The sequence below is a fragment of the Chrysemys picta genome, chromosome 2 (genome assembly GCF_011386835.1).
Source record: "Chrysemys picta bellii isolate R12L10 chromosome 2, ASM1138683v2, whole genome shotgun sequence".
In the NCBI taxonomy this organism is placed as follows: domain Eukaryota; kingdom Metazoa; phylum Chordata; order Testudines; family Emydidae; genus Chrysemys; species Chrysemys picta.
In genome coordinates this window covers 193,115,736-193,141,285 of record NC_088792.1, presented here as the reverse complement: position 1 = coordinate 193,141,285, position 25,550 = coordinate 193,115,736, and the positions used below count along the sequence as shown (strand labels likewise).

The 25,550-nt window shown below is 41.5% G+C and overlaps 1 long non-coding RNA gene across 1 annotated transcript in view; it reads right to left on the bottom strand.

The window, feature by feature from the left end:
* Window positions 1-18,849: 18,849 nt before the first annotated feature.
* Window positions 18,850-25,550, bottom strand: part of LOC135981666 (uncharacterized) — a 39,685-nt gene continuing 32,984 nt past the window's right edge. The window contains exon 3 of the long non-coding RNA XR_010598805.1: window positions 18,850-24,188. This is a non-coding gene — a long non-coding RNA (uncharacterized LOC135981666). The remainder of the gene's footprint in view (window positions 24,189-25,550) is intronic.

Sequence of the window (25,550 nt, the reverse complement as noted above, 5' to 3'; positions counted from 1 at the left end):
CTAAATTACCAGGAATTCATTTCAAGAAATAGTACTAGAATAAAATTGTAATTCTATGTTTGCAAAATATATATACATATATACAGAAAGAGAGAGAGAGCACACTACACTTTCATATAATATTGAAACGCATGCAGTATACACAATAAAATGAAATAAATATTGCTAAGTACTTACTGAATCTTAGAACCTTAAAATGAGAAGAGATTTAATGCAGTTACTCTACTGTAAGAAAATTATATAAGGGTATAAACAATGGCAATCCTTAAGAATATTTTTAGCATATTGTTTTACATTGTGTGTTCAGCCCTGCCAACTTCCCCATATAGCCTATAGATTTTCTGACTCTTCTATTGGTCTGTGGGGTAAACCCCTAGTCTGTGGGAAATTTTGTTCTAATTGGCTGCCTTTTCCTATTCCTCTGCCTGATGGCTAAAGGCAGCCACTCAAAACTGAAGGACAGCCTGGCCCCTCAACATGTGTAGTGGGCACAGCTCCCAGATGTTTGAGCACTTAAACATCCCACTTCCCAGATGTTTAAGTGCTCAACTCCTTGGATTTCAGAGCCAGCTGAGGAGAAGCTGCTCACTGTTAGCTCTACAGCAACCCACCTCTCTCTGCCTATTCTTTAACCCCCTCCCTCTATTAGGCCTTGAGGGGCTGAAGATGTTGCATTGCCCACTATTCTCTCTCCGCTGGACATCTCAGGGCTGGCCAAAGATACCCAGATTGGGAGTTGTATTCCCGATCACCCTGAGACATCCTCTGCCCCCAAATCTCCTATGTGCTCTTTCATTCCCCCATATGTGCCCCACCCTGATATGTTGCCCTCTTTCCCTCTCTGCCACATACCAGCCCCCATCACACTTGATATGCTGTGCCCGTTCCTCCCACCTAACCCTTCAGTCCCAGCTCCCTCAAACACTCTGAGTCTCCTCTAGGAAGCAGGAAGTGATGGGCTACCCTCACTCTTCCTACTTCCTATTTTCAATCTTCAGGCCACTGCCAAAAGCGGCCACTGCCCCCCAACCTGACAAGAACACAGATCTTCATTATGAGAGATGGTGAAAAATCAAAGTTTGAAATGATGATGATCTTCCCGTTTCATGGGGTTTGAAAAGGAAACATTTTTCATTTTGTCTTGAAATGTTTTCTGTTACCAATTTAAAAAAAAAAATCAAAAACTAAGTTCCCAGTTTCTCACAAAAAAATTGCACTAGAAAGGCCATTTTAGTATAAAATAAAACCCTTTTTGTTCCAAACTATTTTGACAAACTCTAATATTCACTGACTACACAGGAAAGGACTCTATAACCCCCTTTATTTTGGAGGGTGCAAGATGGGGCCCTGACAGGTATACCTCATCACTACTAATCACAGGTACAAAACAGGTCAGTAGTTACCCACTGAACCCCCAGCAAGGATGCACGGAAGAACATATTGTCACAGGAGGGGTCTGCTGGCTTTCTTTTGGTGGTAGTAACAGCTGATGGGAGGAAAGATGGAGGTCATCTTTCCTAATCCCTTTAGACTGGGATTTTCAAAGAAGCCTAAGGGTGTGTGTACATTACGGGCAGCATAGGTCTGTATAGGTCTATGTCAGCATAGGTCTGTAGTGTAGACACAGCCTACCTGTTTTCTGCAGGTGTAGGAATACCCCTTCTCCAAACAAAGCGAACTATGTCCATGGAAGTCTTCTTCTATTAGTATAGCTGTGTCTACACTTGGGGCTTTGTTGGCATAGCAACACCGGTCAGGGTCAATGGTGCAGGAACAATTTTTCTAGTGGGGGTGGAAACCATATATTTGGGATATTACTACTTCAAGCCAGAGGGTGCAGGAGCACCCGCACCACCCCTAGTTCCAGTACCAATTGTTGGGGTGTAGGTTTTTCACAACCCTGACCGACATAGTTATACTAATATAACTTTTCAGTGTAGACCAGGCCTAAGAAAGGTATACTCACATATCCCTTTGAATCTTAGGCCATGTCTACACTACAAAGTTATGGTGTTTGAGGTGACATTGGCATACAGCTACCGCTGTTTGTACATAAATTGTGTGCATGTACTTGGCTCCTTGTGTCGCCGGTAAGCATACTCATCAGGAGTGCTGTATTGATGCAGAGTGAGCCAAAGTAGAGTGGTGGTGTTGTAGTATGCTCTACCTGGCCTTGCTCTTTTGTGGCCTGGTAGAAATGGTGTGATGATTGCTGTACATGTAGGTACAAAACATAGTCAATGCACCTATTAATTTTGTTTGTGAATGATCCTATGAGCTGTGTGGCACTGTGCAGTAACAGGTAATTAGTTGCTTTCAGAACAGCTGAGCATTCAGCAGCATGTGTTGTTAACTAATAAAGATGAATTATGTTCCAAATAATAGAATTTTATTCTTAACAAAATCAGTGCAAAATTTTTAAAAAGTACTATTTTAAAACAAATACATTAAAAACTTAATACATTCAGAGAACAGAACTTATGAAAGGGAAAGAACATTCATGTCCATTTCAGCTACACATACAACAACTGTGGCTTTCACAGGTCAGTGTATGTGAAGCTGTGATTGTCTTTAATGTCCCCTGGGGTGGAGTGGTAGGGGTAGTGCACTGACCCCATCATGCCATGTGGAGTGCTGAGGGGAAGAGCATAGGGACGTCCCGATATTGAGTTTTCAATAGGCTGCAGAGGAAGATGAGCCCAGTACTGTTGAACCCGGAGGTCCATCAGAGTCTGCAGCATCTGCTTTTGTTGCCCCGTTATGTCCTGGTGCCTCTTCATCTACTTTTCCTGCTGGGATTCCTGAGCCTCTCTCCTCTCCACTTTTTCCTTCTCCGGGTTGTCCACAATGTTCATCTTCCTGGCCCTGTGCTCACAGTCCACTGCATCACTGGCTTGCAGGACCTCATTGAATATGTCACCCTGAGTCCTCTTCTTTCTCCTGATCTGACTCGAGCATTCTGTCAAAGTGGTGGCGGAGACTCTGAAGGCCTCAATGACAGCAGCTGCAGGTAAAACACACAGAGGTATCATTGTCAGCTACAGAAAGCGATACTTAAGATGCTGAACTCACATCCCTTACTCCCTTAAAGTTTTCCCTTCTCACTACTGCTTGTGCATGGCGCCAGTCACAACATCAGCAATGGTGAGTATGGCCTTCTGCGGTTGGAGAAATGAGGAGGGAATTGCTCAGGTGCATGATTCTAATAGATTAGGGAAGTGGCACTGAATACTGGCATTATTTCCCACAGATGGTGCTGATTTTAGCTGATGTCTCACTCCTGAGGGTAACAGAGAGATCAAGAGAGCACAGCTGCTGCTGGCATCCCAAAGCCACCCAGGCTCATATAATGCTAGCCTGTGTACTGCAATGGTGCCTAATGAAGTTATCACTCTGTAGCATGGGAAGAAATATCACTGAGGAAGAACTAAGGCCGCCCTCCCCAGAAACCTTCCGCAGAGGACTTTAGAGTACCTCCATGAAAGTTTCATCGAGATCTCTCAGGAGGATTCAAGGGACGTGCCTCTGCACATAAGCACACTGCTCCTCATACCATACCCTGCCTAATTCTAGAGGGGAATGGCAAGCAGATAGCAACTCTCTCTCTCTCGGTTATGTTACTACCTCTTCTAGCACCAGTGTGTTAATGAAAAGTCAAAATATATGTCCTGCTACTTTGGGGGTGCCATTCCTACAACGGAAAATTTATCTACATACTTACCCAAGGTCCCTTCCCCTGCATCAGGCTCACCTGGGCTTGACCGGTGGGACTGGGTGGACTACAGTGGAGTCAGAAACAGTTCCTGGCTCGCCATGCAGCTAGATCCTCCAGTCACCTCTCCCCTATATTCCTCCTCCTCGTCATCCACTGCCTCCTCCTCCTCACTGTTCACAGCAGGGGCCTGTGACTTGGAGGTATCCATGGTGCAGTGGTGGGTCTCCGCCAAGTATGGCATGCAGCTCTTTGTAAAACCATCAGGTCTTTGGCTCATCACTGGATTGATTGTTGGCCGCCCTGGCCTTTTCGTATGCCTGCCGCAGCTCCTTGACTTTCCCGCGGCACTGCTGTTGATCCCTGCAGTACCCCTTCTCCTGCATCCCCTGAACAAACTGCTCATAGATGTCAACATTTCTATGGCTGGTTCAGAGCTGTGCCTGCACAGCCTCCTCGCCCCACAGGTCCAGGAGATTCAATATCTCCTGTCTACTCCAGGAGGGAGTGCATAGCCTGCATGGTCAGCTGGGAAGTTGCACTCAATGATGGAGAGCTGCTAGGTGTGCTCACCATATCAGGCAATCAGGAAACAGGATTTCAAAAAATATGTGGGGCTTTAAAGGAGAAGGGTAGTTCCCAGTGACCCTGGCCCCAGGGCAGTTGAGTTCACAGTGGTGACCGGAATGGTCAGCGTATGACATTGTGGGACAGCAAGGGTTGATATAAGTAACAGTGTCTACACTTGCACTGCGTTGACCTAAGTACATTGGCTGTGGTTCTATGCTACTCAGAGAGGTGGTGTTACTATGTCAGTGTAGTGGGGCACTTACATCGGTGGAAGGCAAATTTAAATGCAGACACATGCACAACTAGGTTGACGCAAGCTGCCTTACGTCAACCTAACTTTGTAGCATAGACCAGGCCAATGCAACAAACAGTTGTAGAATGCAATGGTAGGAAGGGGAAGACAAGGTTACAGTATTATGGACAAAGTTGCATACATTGGTAGAATTTTGTAAACGTCATAGTTTGGGATATTTTTTTAAAAATAAGGAAAGAGATATTAATGAATCACTAACTCGCCCCATTTTTGCTGAAAATAAATAACTGTTTTGGTTTTAGAAGTTACTGTAAAAATCTTCTATTTTCACCTTTAGCTACCCAGTGTTGTGCAAGTAAGGGGTTCTCAACCTGGAGGTTGAGACCAGGTGCCAGGGGTGGTAATCACCCTGCCTTTCCCATTTCTTTTTTTATATGGGATAGGGGTCCTAGCTAGATAGGAAGGGATTTCAGGAGGACCCAGTATGGAAAAGATGTAAAACTACAATGTAGGGTGTTTCTTTGCAAAGGAACACAATGGACTTTCCCATGATTCTTTTTAGCCAAAGATAAAATCCAACAAGAAGCCTGACAAAACCGGCCCCACTGCAGTGAAAGATAGAAATTTACTACAGACTTCAGTGGGGTCAGGATTGCACCCTGGATTCAAACAGAACTTTTTTATGAATTTAAGGAAATCTGCATCACTGTTTCAGTTTTACTGGAGACCCAACGGTCACATGAAAATATACACTGCATTGAACTAAAACCAGCTACACTAGCTCGGCCACATGTGCATGCATCCAGCTTGACATCTCCCCATTGGAAATATGTCAGAAACTGATAGGGCTGAGATTGTCATTAAACAGTCAGTTAGCTGGAATGATTTTAACATGTTCCATTTGGTAGATGCTGCAGCAGAAATATCTCAGCCAAGTCAAGTGCAAAGAGACAATTAGGTATGTCCTCCGCATACCGATTGTTTCAATTCTAAAGGTTCAACTGAGTAACTACTTGGCTCTGTATCATTTTATTAATGGTATTGACAAGAAAAAATTGTTCATAGTTATGCAACTTGAGAGGCAATTTTCTGAACTTTAATTTTAGTAATGGCTTGTGATTTTGGCCAACTCTGAAGACAGTTTATGGGAGAGGCCAGACACTTCCAAAAGCAGACTGACAACTTGCTCTGCCTTTTGTAGATGGAGTCCTGATCCAAACAGTAATATAAACAGACTATCGACCTCATAAACAGTTTCATAATCACAGCCTTACCTTTTTGATTTATGTCTTCTACCTCCCTGGTTCTAGCTTGTCAATGTCAATACCCTGTCTGCAGGGTCTGGCATATAATCATTACTGGATACTAGACTAAGGCTGCTTTTTACAGAGATGAGGAAATACTGACTGGGGTCCATGACAGGCTAGTACCTAATAAGGATATAATTAGGAAACCAACCTCACACAGGACTGAACTCTACAGTAAGCCAACAATGCTTTTAAAATAACAATGTAGAACAACTTGCAGGATCATGTACTACATTTTTATCAGTGAACAAAGCAGAATGTGTACCTGCTACAACCAAGCCAGTAGCTTCCAAAAAGCACAGCATATATGCAGCAATTCACCTGGAAGTCAGCCACTGAAAGGGTCAAACTAGAAGGGATTCTTGTTGCTCTCAAATCCCCTGATTCTAGGGAAGTCTTATGTGGAAAGAAAACCAAAGGAAAGATGGGGGGAAAGAAACCTACTCCATCACCTATGCTCTACAAGGTGATAATAGAAGTCTTGATGCCATATCTGTCAAATTGAAATTCCCATTGAGTTCAATGAGGCCAAGATTTCACCCCAGGTTTTGGGCCTAAAATTCAGGATTAGGGGACATTTCTCAGAACTACTACCAAAAGTTTCAAATTCTCTGCCATGCCTGGGGTGCCACAGATGCAGACGCCACAACCAAGGAAGTGACATTTAATAGAACAGAAGTGGAACAGAGAATCTACCTCGATCCCCATGTTGTTGTAACTCACCTAAAGTGGATCAATGTTATTTTCCTGATTTAAATATATATATATATATATATATATATATATATATATATATATATATATATATATATATATATATATATATATATATATATATTTGATGTCATTTTTCAGGTCAGCTGAGAGGGAACTCTCAGGCTTTTCAGTTTCTCATTGTAGATATCCTCAGTACTTTCTTACCATAGACATGTATACCCTAAAGACAGAATCACCATCACTTTTCTAAATCTCATCAGGATAGGAGAAACCAGCAATGCCTACGTAATAATGCCGTTTTGAATCAAATGATCAAGTCTGGAGGTTAAGCTAATTTATAGCCCCACATGGCACCCCATGGTGGCTCAAATGCAGCATTGCAGTCTCTATTGAGATGAATAGAAAATTGCAGATTCTACCAGGTTATATTTCCTTGTTTCTTCCCTCCTTCCACCCCCATTTTCTTCTTGTTGTTTGTCATTCCTCCACTTCCTCGGGGCTGGAGGATGCTAAAGGAGAGACCAGTCTAATGGTTTTCAAAAATAAAAGTGTAATAAAGCAAACCACCTCATGGAAAGGTGGAGAAGTCTGACTGACTGACACCAAACAATACACATCAGGGATCCTACGAAAAAACTGGGTTCTTGTTAGTAGTTATATGGCTGACATTACTGTAACATCTGACCATCTCAATCTTGACTGTATTTATCCTCAGAAGATTCCCGTGAGGTAGGGCATCACTATTATCCCCTTTCTACACAGGAAGAACTGAATACAGTGACTCGCCCAAGTTGACAAAAAGGCAAACAAAGAACTGAACTCCACTCTCTCAAACCACAGACTGGTTCTGGACCATTCTCCCACTGTGTTAATAGATATTAAAATTTTTTTTTATTTGTACAAAAAGAAGCGTAAGAGTTGTACCCATCTCAGCTCTGAGTTGCCCTTCACATGAGCTTAAAAATACAGTTATTATGAATTACAGATCCTAACCTCAATGGTCAAAAGTAACAACACAGAAAAAACAACCACTGCAAATCATCCACCACACTACAAACCAGCCTCACAATTATGCTTTCCCAAAACCCTTTTGATGGACTTTTCTACAGGCCTATTTTGGAGCAGAACTGAGGCACCCTCTCAGGCAACATTGTTCTATTCGTACATTCACTATCTAGCCATGGGAGCTCCACCTTGAACATCTCTACTGATCACAGCTAGAGCTGGAGCTGGATTCTGATAAGAAGAGAGAAAGTTTCTCAGATAGGTGGTTGCTAAGACATTTAGGGCTTTATAGGTCAAAGCCAACCCCACAGGCTCTGCTTGGAAACCAGTAAGCAACCAGTTCAGATAGTTAAGCACAAGCATGAGGTGCTTCTGGCAAGATACATCATTTAACAAATGGCCCAATAAATCTGCACCTGCTTCTGTTTCTTGATTGATTTAAGGGGTAACCTCATCTCGAGCTCAGAGAAGCAGCCTAATTTTAAAATGACAAAGGTTTGGATAACAGTAGTGACCTCTCACATCCCAAATAACTTGTTGTAATCCCTGGTCAGACTCAGATGGTAGAAAGTCATTGCTGCTATGTGATCTTCTAACAGCAGCTGGGAATCAGACCCCTGGATGTCAAACTCAAGTAACAAATGAAAAGAATGATGGTCAAGGCATTTGCTTCAGATTTACGAAATCTAGGTTCAATTCCTTGTCCTGTCACAGGCTTTCTGTGTGACTATGAGCAAGTCATCTAGGACCAGCTCTTCAAAGGTATGCAGGTACTTACATACTTTAAGGGTCTGGGCCTTAGTCTCGCTGTGCCTCAGTTCCCCATCTGTAAAATGGGGACAATAGCACTTCCATTCAGATAGGTTTGAAAAATTCCGTGTTCAGAACTGCCCAAACCACTGTACTTTTGCTCCAAAGATATCTTTAGTCTAATTATTCCTGGCATTTCACTTCTGGTATCATAAATACTGCAGCTCAAGTTTTTGACAGTAAGGAACAAGGATGGGGGGGAAGTTCTCAAATAAACAAAATAAAAAACAGAGGATTTTTTCAAAAACCTGCAATAGAAACCATGGCTAGTGATCAGGCCCAGCTGTTAGTTAGCTGCTGAGAACAAACCTGAAGAATCAAAACATAACAAGAAGATGCAAGGACAGACTTTTCCCCAAAGACCACATTGGCTTTGTCAATCTGTTGTATAGAAATGTAAAAACCAAGTATCTTTAATGAGAAATACTGCACACTGGTGGAACATTTAGCAACAGGATGAGGGGTACCAACAAATAAATGATATTACACCTAGTCATTACAATAAAAAAAAAGTTTAAAACTCTGTTATCAAGTATACTCATATAAACGCATACAAGGCCCAACCCATTCTTCATCTTCATCTTCCTCCTCCCCCACTGCTTTCTGAAAACCCCCGAGGCGTCTGCATATTAATGGTGCTGTCTGTATATATCATTTGTGAGGTGCTTTGGGATGAAAAGTCAAATACATCTGAGCCCACTCCCACTTGGGAATAGCCGTGTAGCAAGCTCTCAAAAGACATGTAAAAACTGCTCTACTTCAAGACCCCCTATTCTCATTCTATACTAATGAATAATTGTGATGAATGTTAATGCTCACACTCCATGCGCTGATCTGAGAATCGTTTCCCTATATAAATGTTACTAGCTAATCAAATCTCTTTAGTTCCTTGCAACTTCTTTAAGACATCAAACTACATTTTACCAGTCTTATTAGATGCACTTCTGGCACAGCAGCCGTTCAGTCGATGATGTGTTTTAATTTTTGAATGTAGCTGTTTCAGGAGATGCCTTTTAATCTTTTTTTGGTTTTATAGCTGAACAGTCACTGTTTATTCTGGTCTCAAGCTTGTTATTCACTCATGATTAGAATGGCACAAACTCTCCACAAGTAAAAATGGAGTTGGTTGAAAATTCGATTACCCTTCAGTGGCAGATTCAGTAATTCTAAGAAACTGCAGAGAATCCAGACAATCTAGGACTGATCACTGAGGGACATTCAGTAAAGGCTAAAAAACACTGCACTTTTCAGCTCTGGCCATTGTATTTTTCTTCATTATAGCTTCCACCAGAATTTCTCTTTCTTCATGTGGAAAGTCAGCTCTGACCTCTTCTGTCAACATATTTTTGTACAGGTTAGTCCATTAAAACATTGAATTAGGCTACAGGCCACTGCTTGTAAAGGTTTGCTAGTGTTTCCTGCATATCATCTAAATAGCTAGAACTCAATTTTAAGTTATCATATTATCAGGTCTTGCAATTAGATTCTTTATAGAAACTCTTCAAAGGGACAGATTCTGATCTCACTTACAACAATATTAAAATACTGTAACACCATTGATTCCAAGTGAGAACAGAATCAGGCATTAAATCTCTCTCTCTCTCTTGCTGTTGATATTTGCATATTATAGAAGGGGCTGGTAGCATCTCTTATTATTAAAGTTGCCCAACACTTTCCATTATAAGACTCTGTTTTCTGTCGCTTTTTGTGAAACTGCAACTATTTGGGCTGAAAATTTCCATTCTGGATGTCTCCTCATGCTGAATTTTTTTGGAAAATCCACACAAAAATGTTCTTTTAACAACATTAAAGTTGCAAAGACAAGCACTCAAAAGTTAAGGAATGCTAGAATTAAGGCTGTCTGTGCAAACTTAACTCACCCTTCCTTGCGTATATGCATTATGATCCAATTTTTAATTATACAAACACATACTGTATTTTCCACAGGACTCCTCCCTCATGCAGGACATAGAATGCACCATGCTCTGGGGATAAACCAGGCTTTTGTAGAAAGGAATGTTATTGTCTATAGGACCCCTGCCTCCTTCGTTGCATAAATTGGAAGGTGTGTAGTGAATCAGACAGGAGATTTCAGGAAAAGAAGGGATGATCTCATGGTTGAGGGAGTCAAATGCTGCCTTGGAGAATTAGATTTTTAATCCCTACCTCTGCCACAGAGTTCCCATTTGTGCTAAGCAAGTCACCTAAACCTAAGCACTCACAGCTGCAACTGAAGTCACTATGGACTGTGCTTTGAACATAAGTAGTGCCATATAATGCTAGTACTCTTTAAAAAAAAAAAAAACACAGATCCCAGGCATCTTAAATTGGGCACCCAAAATTAGTGGATATTTTTTACCTTAATTTATCTGTGCCTCAGTTCTACATCTGTAAAATGAGAATAATATCACCCTCTCCTCTAACAGAGGTTTTGTCAAGATTATCTGTGTTTGTGAAGCACTCAGATACTATAGTAATGAGCACCACAGAAAAAGCCATGAGTAAATTAATAATTCTGTCTTCAGGGCAGGGATTGAATAGTGTGCTATAATTACAGCATCAGGCCACAAACTGAACAATGAGGATAAAACAAATATTTAAAAGGTGCTCATTAAGAGGGCACTATCAACTATGTGTACTGAATGAGTCAGGGGTCCTGTAGAAAAAATAGTCCCTGATCACATAATTAAAGACTGTAGCACAATTCACAGGCAACCTTAATTCTTGCATATCCTAATTTTGAGTGCTTAGTTTTGCAACACTAAATAATGTTCTTTTGACATAAAAAAATCCCTCTGTATAGGGGTGCTTTGAGCCTCATTATCCCGCCTGGGTAAGAGTGGTTGTGATCACAATCCTCACACTCAACTGAACATAAGGAGCAAAATCCTGTCTCCACTGATATCAATGGGACCAGGATTCCATCCAAGGACTGTGCAAGGCGAGCACTGCCACCCAATGCTCCAGGAGTCGCAGGAAGTGAGGTGATGACAGCTTCACTTCCTCTGTACCTTACCTAGCAGAGATGAGCATTTGAGGAGGCAAGCACACCTGGTGCATCCTATTAAGGGGTGCAGCAATGGCCTCATCCCGCTTCAGAAGGAGATGTTCAGGACACGTTGTGCCTTAAAGATCAGCACAGGCCATTGTTTTAAAAGACAGTCCCATATGATAGCATTCACTCTGCCCCAGGTCCAAGGGGGCGGATTCCACAGTGAGGCAAGTTTACACTAACCAATCAGGAAAGCCAGAGAGAGCATTCCCCTAACTCGATAAGAATGTCCAAAGTCCCCTAACTCGATAAGAATGTCCAAAGTAAGGAGTGAAATGAGAGGGATTTGAGACTGAAGTCAATGGAAACACTCGCACAGATGTCAGTGAGCTTTGGATCATCCCTATAAAAAGAGAACAGTAATATCCCTCAATTTGTGGCAGCAGCTGTCTCAGAATCAGTCTCCAAACACACTATACTTCTCCAAACTCAAAATAAGCTTGTGATGTGTCCTTCCACATACCCAAAACTTAACATAGCTAACAATATAACGGACCCCATTGCAATACTGCCATGTGGTCAGGCTGCCAAAAATCATGAGAATGGATTAAAACTCATGAATGTTTTTTTGTTTGTTTGTTTTTAAAGAATAAGTTGCTTTCATTTTTTAAGCCATTAGGGTTTACATTTTCAAGCTTTTTTCTGCAACCTAAAGGGCTAGAAACTTACTTTAAAAAAAAATGAGAACTAAGATTCTAGTGTATTCATATGTCTCCAGAACTTTAAGGAAAAGACCCAAAGCTACAAGACTCATAATAAAATCATCAGTGGACAACACGACAATCCTAAAACCCTATCTCAAGATGGCTACCGCCTTACTGTACCAGAGTCCCATTTAAATCAGCACTAGGATCAACAATGGATTTAAAAAAAAAAAAGTAGCAGACAAGATGAAATACTTGTCTATTTACACAGAAGAGCAATCGTTTGGAAACGTTATGCCGCATTGATGGAAGTAATCATGAACATGTCACAACCAGGTCAATATGTTACTAGTTTTATAACACTACTTTAGGTAATGGATGAGACATGTTGAAGCAGCTTTTGGTTCATTTGATATTATCTCGTTATGGCTCTAAGCTGGCACTGGGGATCAACGTTTCCAAAAATTACCACTACTCCTAAACAGGCAGGAGCACATATTGTTTATTTGGCTGCTATTATTTTTCTCAGTTAGGAGCCATCAATTGTATTATGTTGTAAAGACCATAGCTAAAGAAAGGACTCCTGGCAAAACACAGTGGTGAGGTATTCAGAGTTGGTTGTTCAAGAAAAAAACCAAAAACATATGAAATTTCACAGTTACTTCATGTCTAGTCTGAAGCTGTCTGCTATCACAATCACGGCTTTTTTAACCTTGCTGTCTGCTTGCCATAATCTTTAAATATTCTTTTTATGAGGTGTCAAGGGATTCCCTAGAATCCAATCTACTTGATTTCAGTTATCTGGGTTTAAAGCCTTTGGCAGAAACTACACATTAGCAAATACAGCAGCTATGCTAAGAATGGCATTACATTACTTTCCCATAGCTCTGAACTTGCCCAGCGTGTCCATTATTGTCCAGACACTTTTATAAGCATCATTAACCTAGACCATTTTAAAACTGTGGGTAACGCAAGGTTAAAGATAGTGTCTCGATTGCATTAAATCTCATTTTAAACACCCTTATTGTTATTATGCATACTTCACGATTATAGTTGCTTATTTGTGCAACCATAATTAAGGGCGAGTTACAGTTTCCATTATAAATTCTATTACAAGTTTATAACTGCTGCAGAAATTTGTTCTTAGTCAAAACTGACTCTCCAATTCAGATGCAATTATTTTTCAAAATTATTTAAAAAAAAAAAAATAACCTCCCTAAGATAGGAAACTCTTTAAATGACTATAATACAGACCCCCTAAACTGTTTGAGGGTGCCCAAAGCACTTTTATTCTTGTATAATATGAAAGTAGCTTTGATCTGAAGATGAAATTTGACAGTTATTAGTATGTATCATCTAGGCTTTTTTGCTGTTATTAAAATAACTGCAGTATTAAACCTTCAAGCGTTGACACTGTGCACTGATAGTCAAATCTATTAAAATAGCTGCAATATTAAACCTTCAAGCACTGACACTGTGCACTGATAGTTTTATAACTATTCACCAAGTTCTGTGTCAGAAAGATTTCCAGTCCCTATGGGCTTTCTTTTCTCCCTCCTGCTAAGAGTGATCACTAAAAAATGCCACATACGGTCTAATCTATCTACTGCTATTGCACAAGATTGCAACCTCCCCTTAAAAAAACCAAAAAGAGGGAACAAAGAGGCACTGGGCACCTCATAGGTTTACCTGCATCACATGGGAGAAGTGTCTCAAAAGGCTGCTCTGACTCTCCATCCTACACAGGTATGTCAGGAGTGGGCAGTTGGGAACAGGTAGAACCTTCACCGGGCAGCAAAGGAGGGGAAATTATTTGCTACAGCCAGGGAGGGAGAGAAACTGCAACTCAGTCTTCTCTTGGCATGGTCCAGCTATGTATTACCCCTGACTCCAGGCAGTTTGTTGTTAGAAGCTAGCCTTTTGTAGACTATGATAATCCCTAAAATAACCAGAAGGGGAAAAGCCCCACATGAATATAAAGCTGGTCACCACATTAATGCAAAGTGCACCAATGGATGAAGTGAAAAGTGCTGTGTTCAGAAGATAAAATAAAAATCACCCACAAAGGTGAGACTGAGAAATGACACTGGTGAGAGAAGCAGTAAAGTAGTAGTTTCCTATGGTCACATACAAACTGAAGGAATTTTAAGATAAAGAGAAAGTATTCACTGTGAGTGGGAGGAAAACCTTGATGGTGAAAGGCACTTTCTTTTCTACTGCTACAGTAGAAACAAATAGTTGTACAGAGCTGGACAAATTGGGAGAAGAGGAGTTAGATGAATTACTTTGTTTTGGTGGATCAGCATGGCTACCTTGACCTGAGTGACACAATGAGTGAATAGAATAAATGAATAAAAGGATGTTCATGTGGTGCATAATTGGACTTTCAGGTGCGTGTTAAGTAATCCACATGGCTCAAGATAAAAGGAAGTAATATATATACACACTGTCATTTGCTTCAAAATGAAATAGAGTCTAGCACTTTTATTGTTCAGTAAAACACCTCTTTATTTAAAACCCACCTAAGGTTTGGCTTATCTATTTTGTCATCGCCTGCTTTGTTTCTCACAGCCCTCTAGTTTATATTTATTCATAGGCTTACCTGTGGTGCTTCTCACTGAGCATCTCACACAATTGCTGGAGTTGCCCTCACACCACCCCTTTGAGGTAGAGTAGTATATTACCTCCATTTTACAGATGAACGGAGAATCAGAGACATTGAGTAACCGAGCCAAGGTCACATAGGAAGTCTGGCTGAGCACCAGGAATTGAACTCAAGCCTCCTGATTGCCATGCCAGTGGTCTGTAGCCCCAAGACCATCTTCCTCTTCCTCCTATTTTCATTGTCTATCACCTACAGACCCATCTTGGCCTTTCCGCACTCACAGAGTGGAAAACCCCCAGGTGGAGGCTAAATGGTAGGACGTTTTTGTGGAGTTCCTCCCCACTTTGTTCTACACAAATTATTCTCCCTTAGAGGAGACAGTTTACTCCTCACACAAAACAGGCTTCAGGTCCAGCCCTAAACCCCCTTGAACCTGTGAGATCCATAGGAGGCCAGTGACTCCAGGGTTCCACACTGGGTTTGTGTCCCTGGTGCTTCTGGGGAGTTCATTTCTTCTGGATTTGTGCCTTCAGGGCTTCCCTAGCTAGAGGCTGCCCTTGAGACTCCCCCTGTAATGTACATGGTCCCATCACAGGGGAGAGAAAGTACATTCTGCCTGTGATTGCATTTATTTGTCTGCTAGAAACTAGGCATAGCCATATCCCTCCCAGCCACACCTCACTTATATGGTGGCCCTGATCAGTGGAAATGGATTAGGAGAATATTTCCACAGAGGTGTCTGACCCCACTTTTTGTGTGGATCACAGGAGCACAGTCAGTCCCTGTAATTTTCCCATCAACAAAGAGTTTTTAAACTTTAACAAAGTTTAACAAAGTGTTTAAAATACAAAAGCTTATTTACCAGTACTTAGCATAATAAACAAATTTGATGAGACATGAATTGGAGTCAAACTACTATTCACCAAGTACAAAAATCAGAGGTTTAAAGTAGATTCAGATATGAATGTAATAAGTAATCAAACATCTTTAATGCACACAGGTACTTGTGTTGCAGAAGTGCTAGTATCCCTTGCAAACCATATGCTGGGAGTCAGCTGTCACAGTTACAGGGCTAATTGCATCTCATCCCTCTATGTGGTTTCTGAGTACATTCCTGCAGGTCTCAGGCCTCATGCCTTTATCTGTCCTGCAGTGGAATCGCATGATTCTCCCATTCTTAGACCAGGCTACAGGTTCTTAGACGGGGCTACAGTCCTCTGTGTATCAACTGTTTGCTTAGGAGGTGCAACTGGTTCAACATCTGCAGTTCTTCCTTTTGGGAGTCTGTGACCGATGGTGAATAGAGTGACCAGACAGCCTTTTTAAAACCAAATTATTGTTTAATCTTAACAGTAGGAACAAAAGCATAATAGAAGAGAAACCTGGTTTTAAAACAAACATGATGTACATATATCTATCCCATCTAAAAGCTTACCTCCCTGATGGAGAGCCAAGGAAGACAACTTATTCAGACATCTACCCGGCGGGGGTGTTTGTGTATGTGAGGTCTGAACAGCTTCTCAGCAGCAACTCACTGACATCTGCACAGAGGGTCTTTTTAACTGTTTATAGTCTTTCTGGGATGTCAGTTCCCACCATTGGTAAAACAAACTGTGACCTGGCTGAAAGCCTGGAAGATAGGATTTTCACAGTTAATAATTCAGGTGTCATCTCTTAACCACTCTGGAGTGTCTACTGGGATGTGTCCTATCTCAACTCATTGTTTTGCATTCCTGTTTGTTTCCCAGCAGCCCTGTTGATTAACCCAGTGTAGTCATACAGTAAACATCCAGCATTAAAGCCCATATAGTCACACAGTACCTACCACAACAAACATGTCACATAGAGCATTAACAAATTATTACAGAGCAGCCCAATTTTGACACACCAGCATCAAGAAATTGCAAAAGAAAAGTTCTGGAAACCTCTTACAAAAGAAGATCGATTTGTAGATATTCTTGTATATGACTCAAACGTTACAATCTTTCCAATGTATTCTGTGCCACGTGTAGCACACACAGAGCTGGCTGTCTCATTAAAGGTGTACAGCCAGTTCAAGGTATTGTCATTGTCGGAAAGAGAAAATTACAAAATGAGTTGCCTATTACTTGTATTGCTCACTTTTCTATACTGTGTATTTCTTTTACATAGCAAAAGGATGCAAAAGGCAATGGCTTCATGTTTTTAAGCATTGAGAAACTCCTGCCTCTCACCAGCTTGATCCTCTGCAAAAATATTGTTGTCATTTCTACTATCATTAACTTTATCTCACTTTTAAACTTGAATCTACAATGGGTCTTCTACACTATGGTCTGATGTATTGTAGAATCATAGAATACCAGGGTTGGAAGGGAACTCAGGAGGTCAACTAGTCCAACCCCCTGCTCAAAGCAGGACTAATCCCCAGACAGATTTGTACCCCAGTTCCCTAAACAGCCTCCTCAAGGATCGAGCTTACAACCCTGGGTTTAGCAGGTCAATGCTCAAACCACTGAGCTATCCCTCCCCCCTTTAGCTTTGTAGGCTCTTCTGGTTTTCCATTGGAGATTCCTAAGGTTCCCCACTATCCCCACCCCACTCCCCCCCACACACACACACCATTGTTTTCCCTCAGGGGAATGGTTTAGTTCCATGTCAAGTGCATGATTGCCTCTGACAGTGGCTATAATGTGGAGAGAAACCGGCCTGCTCAGCCTTGCAATATTGTCGTGAAGATTTACCAAGCTAGTCACAAACTCCGTTCACCTAGCCTTTGCTAAGATTATTTCTAAAAATAATTATATTTTACTTGCCTATCAAAAAAAAATGGTTCAGAGCTTTCAAAGCTAGGCCTGTTCGCAGTGGCAGAAGAGAGAACAGAAATCACAGGTAACTCCAGTGGCATTACACCAATGTAAAATCACTGCCAGTGACACAAGAAGCCACCATGGTAGGATGATGTGGATGGCAACCTCCAGAAGGCTTTTCAGATCCCTGTTCCTCTCATTTTCTGCTTCATTATTGCCCTTATTACAATACAGACAGTTATTCCTTTATGAAGTGATCCAAAGTCCATTAATGTCAATGGAATGACTCCCATTGAATTCAGTGTGTCTGTCCGTTACATAGTAGTGTGACCTTGAATAAAGCAGTGCGTAAATATAAATCAGATGTGGTATGGTTACCTGAATAAGTTCATTCTGGATAGATTTTTTTCTACCAACACATGGTACTGAAGGTAGTGTTCTTCTAATATGACTAGACCACATGAACTTTCATGGGCACATGTCAACATTAAATCTGCTTTTAGTTTCCAGGAACACATGCATATAAAAAAATATGTTTAAATAAGTCAGTCAACATGCCCTTTCCCCACCCTCCCTTGTCTCCCAAAGCACATACTTTATGAGACAGTTCTTAGAAAAGGAAGTATATGTTCCATGTATGGATATTCCAGCAAACTATGGTATAGAATTTATAATAGTGCAAAAGCCTCTATTGGAGTTGCGGATCTTTGGAGAGCACTAGAGGTGGGAGCCTAAACACTGCATGCAGCATATGACAATCAAAGTTTCAGTTTAATCGGCTTAGACAGTCAAACTAAACTAGGACACCTCGTCACCCGGCACTTACATGATTCATTAATCAGCCAATTGCAAAAAGCAGTTTTCCTCCATTAACTTTTCTGTATCTGCCTGGTGGTCCTTTGCACAGCCTACTGAGGAAAGGACATATGACTGAAAATGAGAGAGTCTAAAGCACTAATGAAAAAGAAGCATGATAAAAAGCAAGCCCTGTGTACATTCACAGCATACACACAGCAAAATTAGATATAAACATAAAATACTGTTGCTGGAAGGTTGTAACGTAACACTACTTTATTACTTAGCATTCAGAATGATAATACACAAGAACCCAAAAAAACATAGAAAAAGATAGGCTGCTCCCCAAAGGTAGCGAGGCACAACTCATCCCACTTTGCTTTAAGCTGGCTCTTTCCAGAATTACTCTGATCACAGTTTCCCAGAGACCCCTAGCCTTCAAGCAGGACCAGAATTCCCCCTCCCCGCCCCCCCAAAATACATATACACAGAGTGATAGCTTGCAATTCCAACACAGTCCTCAATACACCTCAATCTTCCCCTGTAAACTCTTTAATTAATAATAAATAAAATAAAAGCACCAGTTTACTTACACCCATCTTTATTAATTTCAGGGGCTGCATCTTGTAACTACAATGCACTTTTTTCTGGTACTTATTGATCAATGTGCCTCTTCATTATCTCCCCTTTTACCTCTACCAGATATGTCACTGGCCCCAATATCTACTTTACCACACCATTCTCCCCCACACAAACACACTTCATCCACCCCTGTAATTTCAAACCCTCACTGTCTGCCTGAGAGAGGGGGAGCTATGTTGGGGGAGACAGATTGTTTGCTGTCCATCAAGTATTCTTGGTAAATCTGGTCTAAGTCAATCAAATCTAGTACATAACTGAGGTCTTAAACACAATTCCACTGGAGTGGTGAAGTATGGGGTAAATCTAGCTTTATATTTTTCTTTCAATTCCCGCACTGTCTGTCATGTGGTGTACCGCACTCCAATCTTATTTAAGCCAGTTTCTGCCCATTAGTGAGGGGCCATTTCCTTCACTTACAATTAACTCTAATGGTGAACAGATACCTTTATAAGTTACAGTGACAGAGAGATTGCCTAACACTACTATTCGCCCTTTATTATAATTCTGTAAAAGCACATTAGTTTCTCTTAATCTTAGTCGAGGAAGTATTTTTAAACCCCCTCGGAAATCATGCACATTACCACTCCTGTATCTATTTTCATTTTCAATATCATATCATTTACCTTTACATTTACATAATAAGGGAAATAATGAGTCTCTTCATTTTCCACTACTAACAGTTCTGTGGAATGGCACATCTCATGTATTGTTTCATCCAGGGGAAAACCTGCTTCCAAGCTAGACTCTTCCACAGTCACATAACCTGTTTGGAGACTCCTACTAGTAGGCACTGATGGCTTCCTCTTGGCATATCCTTCTGTCTCCTATGGAGCACTGGGTGAAGCTGAGACAGTGTGTCCCTCTCGCCATACTTCTTGCACTGCAGCTTATTAAAGAAACACTGTGCCTGCCAGTCTGATGTCCCTGAACAGCAGAAACATGGATTCCTCCATTTTGTTTGGGTTCTCTGTGAAGTGCCAGCCTGGGTCATCATCCTCTTCACCCTTTGCTGAGGCCCTTCTTTCCCAGTTTGGCATGATAAAGCCAGTTTATTTTCAAATGTTGGCACATTTTTCTTTGTGGAATCAAAGAGAGCAGTCTCCACAACTCCTTGTAATGGCTGTTCCTTGTTACACACAACATTTAACAGCCCCTCCCTCTCCCTTAGTTCAGGGTATTTTCCTCCAAAAACAAATTGGTCTCTTAGAGACTCGTTCAGAAAATTACTAAAAACAACAAGTAGGAGACAACATTTTCAGGTTTGTCAAAATACAGAGATACTTCTCCTTCTATTTGGTTTCTTAGATAAAACATATCATTGTGTTAAAAAATGTGGTAGGCACATAATGTTTTTTTTAGAATCTCTATTACGTCCTTATATTCCAATTTGCTAGGTTCTTGTGGAAAACATAAGTTTTTAAGCACTTTAAAAGTTCTTTTTCCACCAATGTTAGAAAAACAGACCTTTATTTATCAGTATTTTCTATAGCATTTGCATGAAAATAGTGCCCAAGTCCTGAATATATGTTGCAAATTCTTCCTCTTTTTCATTAAATTGGAAATTGGCCATATGCAGCCATTTATCTTTACTTTCTCTCTTTTTTCTATTACACATCCTCATCACCACTTTTTTCTGTTATGTTCAAGGCATACATACAGAGAAATTATAAAAAACATGAAATACTCTTGCTAGAAACTTTCAGTGTAACACTACATTATTTCTTAGAACCCGGAACCCCAACACAAAAGAACCACTTCCCTACAAAACCCCCTAACCTATAAGCAGAAACAGGACACCCACACCCCCACAGAGTTAAAGTTATGGCTTGCAATTCCAACACAGTCTTCAATACACCACATTCAGGACACCCAAGTGAATGAAAGATAGACACTTGAATGGACTGTGAGCAGCAGACTGCAACTTTATTATTGTTACCTTGGATAGGGGCAGTATATGCCCACCCATCTCACATACCAGGAATTTAACTAGGTACAGTGCCAGATTATGTGGCTCCCACCATATAATTATTAACTTGGGATAGACTCCTCAGCCTAGCCCCTGGAGTCAGCTAATTTCTGAGTCCTCCAACCTCCCCCCTTTGGAGTGGTGATGGTGATAAAGTACACCAAGGGGGACATCGATCTGTGAAGACGTCAGGCCTCCACTTACTGACAAAGTCCACCAGCTAAAATGCCAGGTGTCATTTACCTCTGGTAGTCAGCCCTTTTAGCATTTACCTGCACTGGACACTGGCTGCAAGTTCTGACAAACTATACATTCCTATTTTCTCTCTTAAGATTAGACTGCCAAATACTATTCTTTTTACCACAACTGTGCCTCCACAATGCTGCAAGGCAAAAAAAAACCCATTAGACCTCAGCCAGTTTGGCCCAACAGGAAAAAATTCCTCCCTGATCCCAAAAAACGGGTGATTGGTCAGACCCAGAGCATCTTGGAAACACAGCTCACTGTCTAAAACTACAGGGAGGGAGAGAAAGAGAGGGAGAGACAGCTGAAGAGGCAAGACACTCCAGAAGCATTGGTAGGGTGACCATATATCGTGTTTTGGCCAGGACAGTCCCTTTTTTAAGCCCTAGCCCAGCTGTCCTGACTTTTTTTTTTTTCTTTTTTTTTTTTTAAGTAAAAGTGAACATTTGTCCCATTTGCTCTTTCCGACTTGATCAGTTGGCAAGAGCAAATGGGACAAATGCCCGCTTTTGTCAAAATTAAAGTGGGGTACATAGGAACATGCAGGGGGGTCGAGTGGTGATGCCAGCCCTGCGCAGATTTGGAGGCAGGGCTCAGGTGAGGGGCAGGCAGGGCTTAGGCAAGCATAGACACCAACCCTATGCCAGGAGAGGGGCAGGGCTTGGGTGAGTGGCTCAGGCCACTCCCGTTCAGGGGCACTGTGGGGGTGTAGCCCCACACGTTGTCCCTTTTTCCCTTTGGGAAATATGGTCACCTGAAGCATGGAAGAAGTTTAAATTAGTGGGAAGGGAGAATGGGGTTGTGTGCAAACCAGCTTTCAGTTTCCTCCCTCCTGGCCAGCCAATGGGATGCAATGAACCTGAGAAAGGGGAAGGGCCCAGTTCAGACATTTCTGGGTGGGGTCCTCTTTCTCCCCTTCCACACTGGGAGCAGTGCAATCCTGACCAGCAACATTCTCCCAACCCATTAATATAGGATGGCACTTTTCACACACAAGCACTCCATCCTTCACCTTCCTTCCACATTCTCCCTCTGCTGTGGCCAAATATGCCCACACACACACACACACACACACACACACACACACACGAGAATGGGAGGGAGTATTCTTAAACTAGTTGCAGAGGAAACAGTAAAAATGTATGTGTGGGTGCAGAAGTCAAACCCATTTCATGTGCTCTCAGCAATTAATAAATATGTGGAAATTACAGGCTGTACATTCTCTCTCACTTCAGAAATAACAGATTTCCCCTGCACCTGTCAAGCAAAGTCTGCAAATGAGAAAATTAAGAGCTGTGCCCTGTGCAATTTAATAGGTACTCCAAAGACCAAAGTAAAGTTTCCCTAATAAGGAAGAATATCTAGTTTAACTTTCTTAGGTTTTTCTAAGGCACCCATCACTAGGATACTGATGCATCAGTGAATAGTCAAATAAACAGTTGTTAAATAATGCAAACTTGTATATAAACTTGAGGACTAATAAGCCATAATGAACCTTAACATTTTCTCAGGCTAGATATGTTTAAAGGAAGAAACTTTAAAAAAAAAAAAGTCTGAATCATTTATGTCTGTACTTAAAGCAGTTTTCTTTTAAAACTGACATAGTTAACAATAAAACAGTACACTTTTTTTATTCTTAGGGTATGTTTCCATTTTCTGTGACAGGAAGAAACTAGTGGTTCTCTCATCTCCTTCCCCCTCACCAGGAATCTTCTGGCCACATCTACAACTGCCCACTATGTATGTTATACATATTTAACTATTTGAATTTTTCTTCCTCCTCTGAACTCCCCTCCAGTTTGCCAGAACCTTATTAATAGTGACTTGACTAGAATGTCATGTAATATTCCCATTTTGGTTGCAGTGAAAAGGCAGTTGTATCCCCAGAGCTCAGGCTGCAATTACTTTCTATTACAAGGCCTGATTTTGGTACTCTCTTACAACTTTGGCTTTGAAATTGGTTTGGCTTTAAAAAATTGACAGATTTACTCAGGTGGCAAAGGAGAATGACTGTTTCTTGAAAGTCTATAAAATTAAAGTGCCTTTGAATTACAGAAAAACTATCCTGATTTGATTTTTTTTTGCCAAATGTTTCTTTACCTGCCTACAGCTAAAAATCAGCTTATTATCATTCCTTCAAACTAGGTGCAACATCATAATATAAAGGCTATTGTTCCTCAGAGCATCAGTCAGTGCTGTGTGTTGAAAGAGGAGCAGGGTCAAACTAAGTTTGCTTAAGGGATAACATGCAGCGTTTGCTTCAGATGGTCTCTCTAAAATGGTCACATTTACCAGTTTTCTTGTGCCAGATTAAAAACAGCACCTATTGTTACCTGTTTGCTTTTTTAGTCTTCATTTGGCATGCAGTGAAAAAGCCAACAGAAGCAAGATAGCAGCGGTCTCTGCTCACGTTCTTTTGGCAAGATGGTCACAGTTGAATAAGTGGGAAAACTCCTTGAAAATAATCGTGTCTGCATGTGTTGGACACGCTGCCGGAGTTTCAGTCAAGGTGATAACCTTTCACAACAAAGATTTCAGACAGTGGGTCTGTCATGCTTCTTACTTAGAAAGAGAAATAAAAATAGCTGCCAAAGAATCTAAAGAATACAGCAGACTGCCTTCATAAGGGCAAGTTTTACATTTAGAGTGTCTCTGAATGGGAATATGAAGTCAAACATTGGTCTCCTCATAACATTTCAATCCAGGAACACACATGGGTACCCAAAAAATACACAGGGCCAGATTCTACTATCTTTACTCATGCTGTGTAGTACTTTACTGTGCAACTACAGCCATTTTCTTCAGTGAGATTACCTGTGGAATAAGGGAGTTGGCAGAATCTGGGTCATAGTGACCTTCTGGTATTTCTCAAGAACACTTTCTTAGCCACAAGATTATTTCTGAGATGTTTTTAAGCATCTCCATTTGTGGACAGACCTGCCAGGTTTCATGGATTTGCTAATGGTTTCCATGCTGCCTTTCACTCAGGATCTCCGCAATCTGCTCCTCCATTCTGTTGCCAGAAAGTGCATCTGCTGATTTCTCGTTTTCTTCCTTTTGTTGTATCTGATATCTCAGGCACTGGAGAAGCAGAGCAGATGAGAGATTAATGGAGCACTGAGTAGAGCAGCAGGAAGATAAGCAGAACAGCAAATTGCAACAACCAAAGATGAGGAGAAAAACTTGCTGAATTTCTCCTTCACCAACTTGGATCCTCTTTATATTGTTTAATGCTACCAAAGAACTCACTCTTTATGAGTAAGGCTGTGAGTCTGTCATGGAGCTCTCAGAAGTCACGGATTCTGTGACCGCCAAGACTTCTGCAGTGGCCGGTGCGGCTGGCCCAGAGGTATATAGTACAAGTCATGGATAGGTCACAGGCCGTGAACTTTTGTTTACTGCCCATGTCCTATCCATGACTTTTACTAAAAATACCTGTGACTAAAACGTAACCTTATTTATGAGACACATTGTTACCAAATGCACCCCAGTATTCATATCCTACATGCTATCATAATCATCTTTGTTCCAAATATTCCTTGTGAGCTATCATTTGAAAACTAATAACTCATTGCTTAATAATGTCATAATGAAATGTGTGTAGCAACCTTATATGTAAAGTTTTAAGCATAAACTGAAGTTAAATCTGAAATGCATTTACCAGACAAGTCTTGGTAAAACAGTTTCTCAAAAACAAAAGGACAAGCTGATGTGTCTAGCCAGGTGTCATCAAAGTTGATGGGCAAACTTTTGCAAGGAAAAGGGGCAGGAAGAAACTGATCTGAATCTGAGGGCATGGCTACACTTGCAGATGTAGAGCGCTGGGAGTTAAACCTAGGGTTTTAAAACTAGGGCAGCAGGATTTGGGGGGCGGCATTTTGCCGTCCTTGGCAGAAATTCGGCGGGCGGGGGGTCCTTCCGCTCCGGGTCTTCGGTGGAAATTCAGCGGTGGGTCCTTCGGCGGCAGGTCCTGGAGCGAGTGAAGGACTCACCACTGAATTTCCGCCGAAGACCCAGAGTGGAAGGACCCACTGCCGCCGAATGTTCAGAGGAGGAGCACAGCTGCCTAGTGCGGCAGAAACCCTGGCTCCGCTCCTGGTTAAACCAGCCCTCAGAGACCGCAGCTGGGAAAACACTGCCGTGTGTTTACACTGTCAGCTGCAAGCGCACTGGCGTGGCCACATTAGCAGCTTTTGCAACACCACTGAAAGCAGTGCATTGTGGTAGCTATCCCAGTGTGCAAGTGGCTGCAATGTGCTTTTCAAAAGGGTGGGGGGGTGAAGTGTGACAGGGAGTGTGTATGTGGGGGGAGAGAGGGTGGATTTTTGGGGGGCCAAGAGCATGCTGTCTTGTAAGTTCAGACAGCAGCAGACCCCTCTCCTTCCCCCACCCCCTCACACACACATACACACTCACAACAGGAGCATTCCACACTAATGGCTT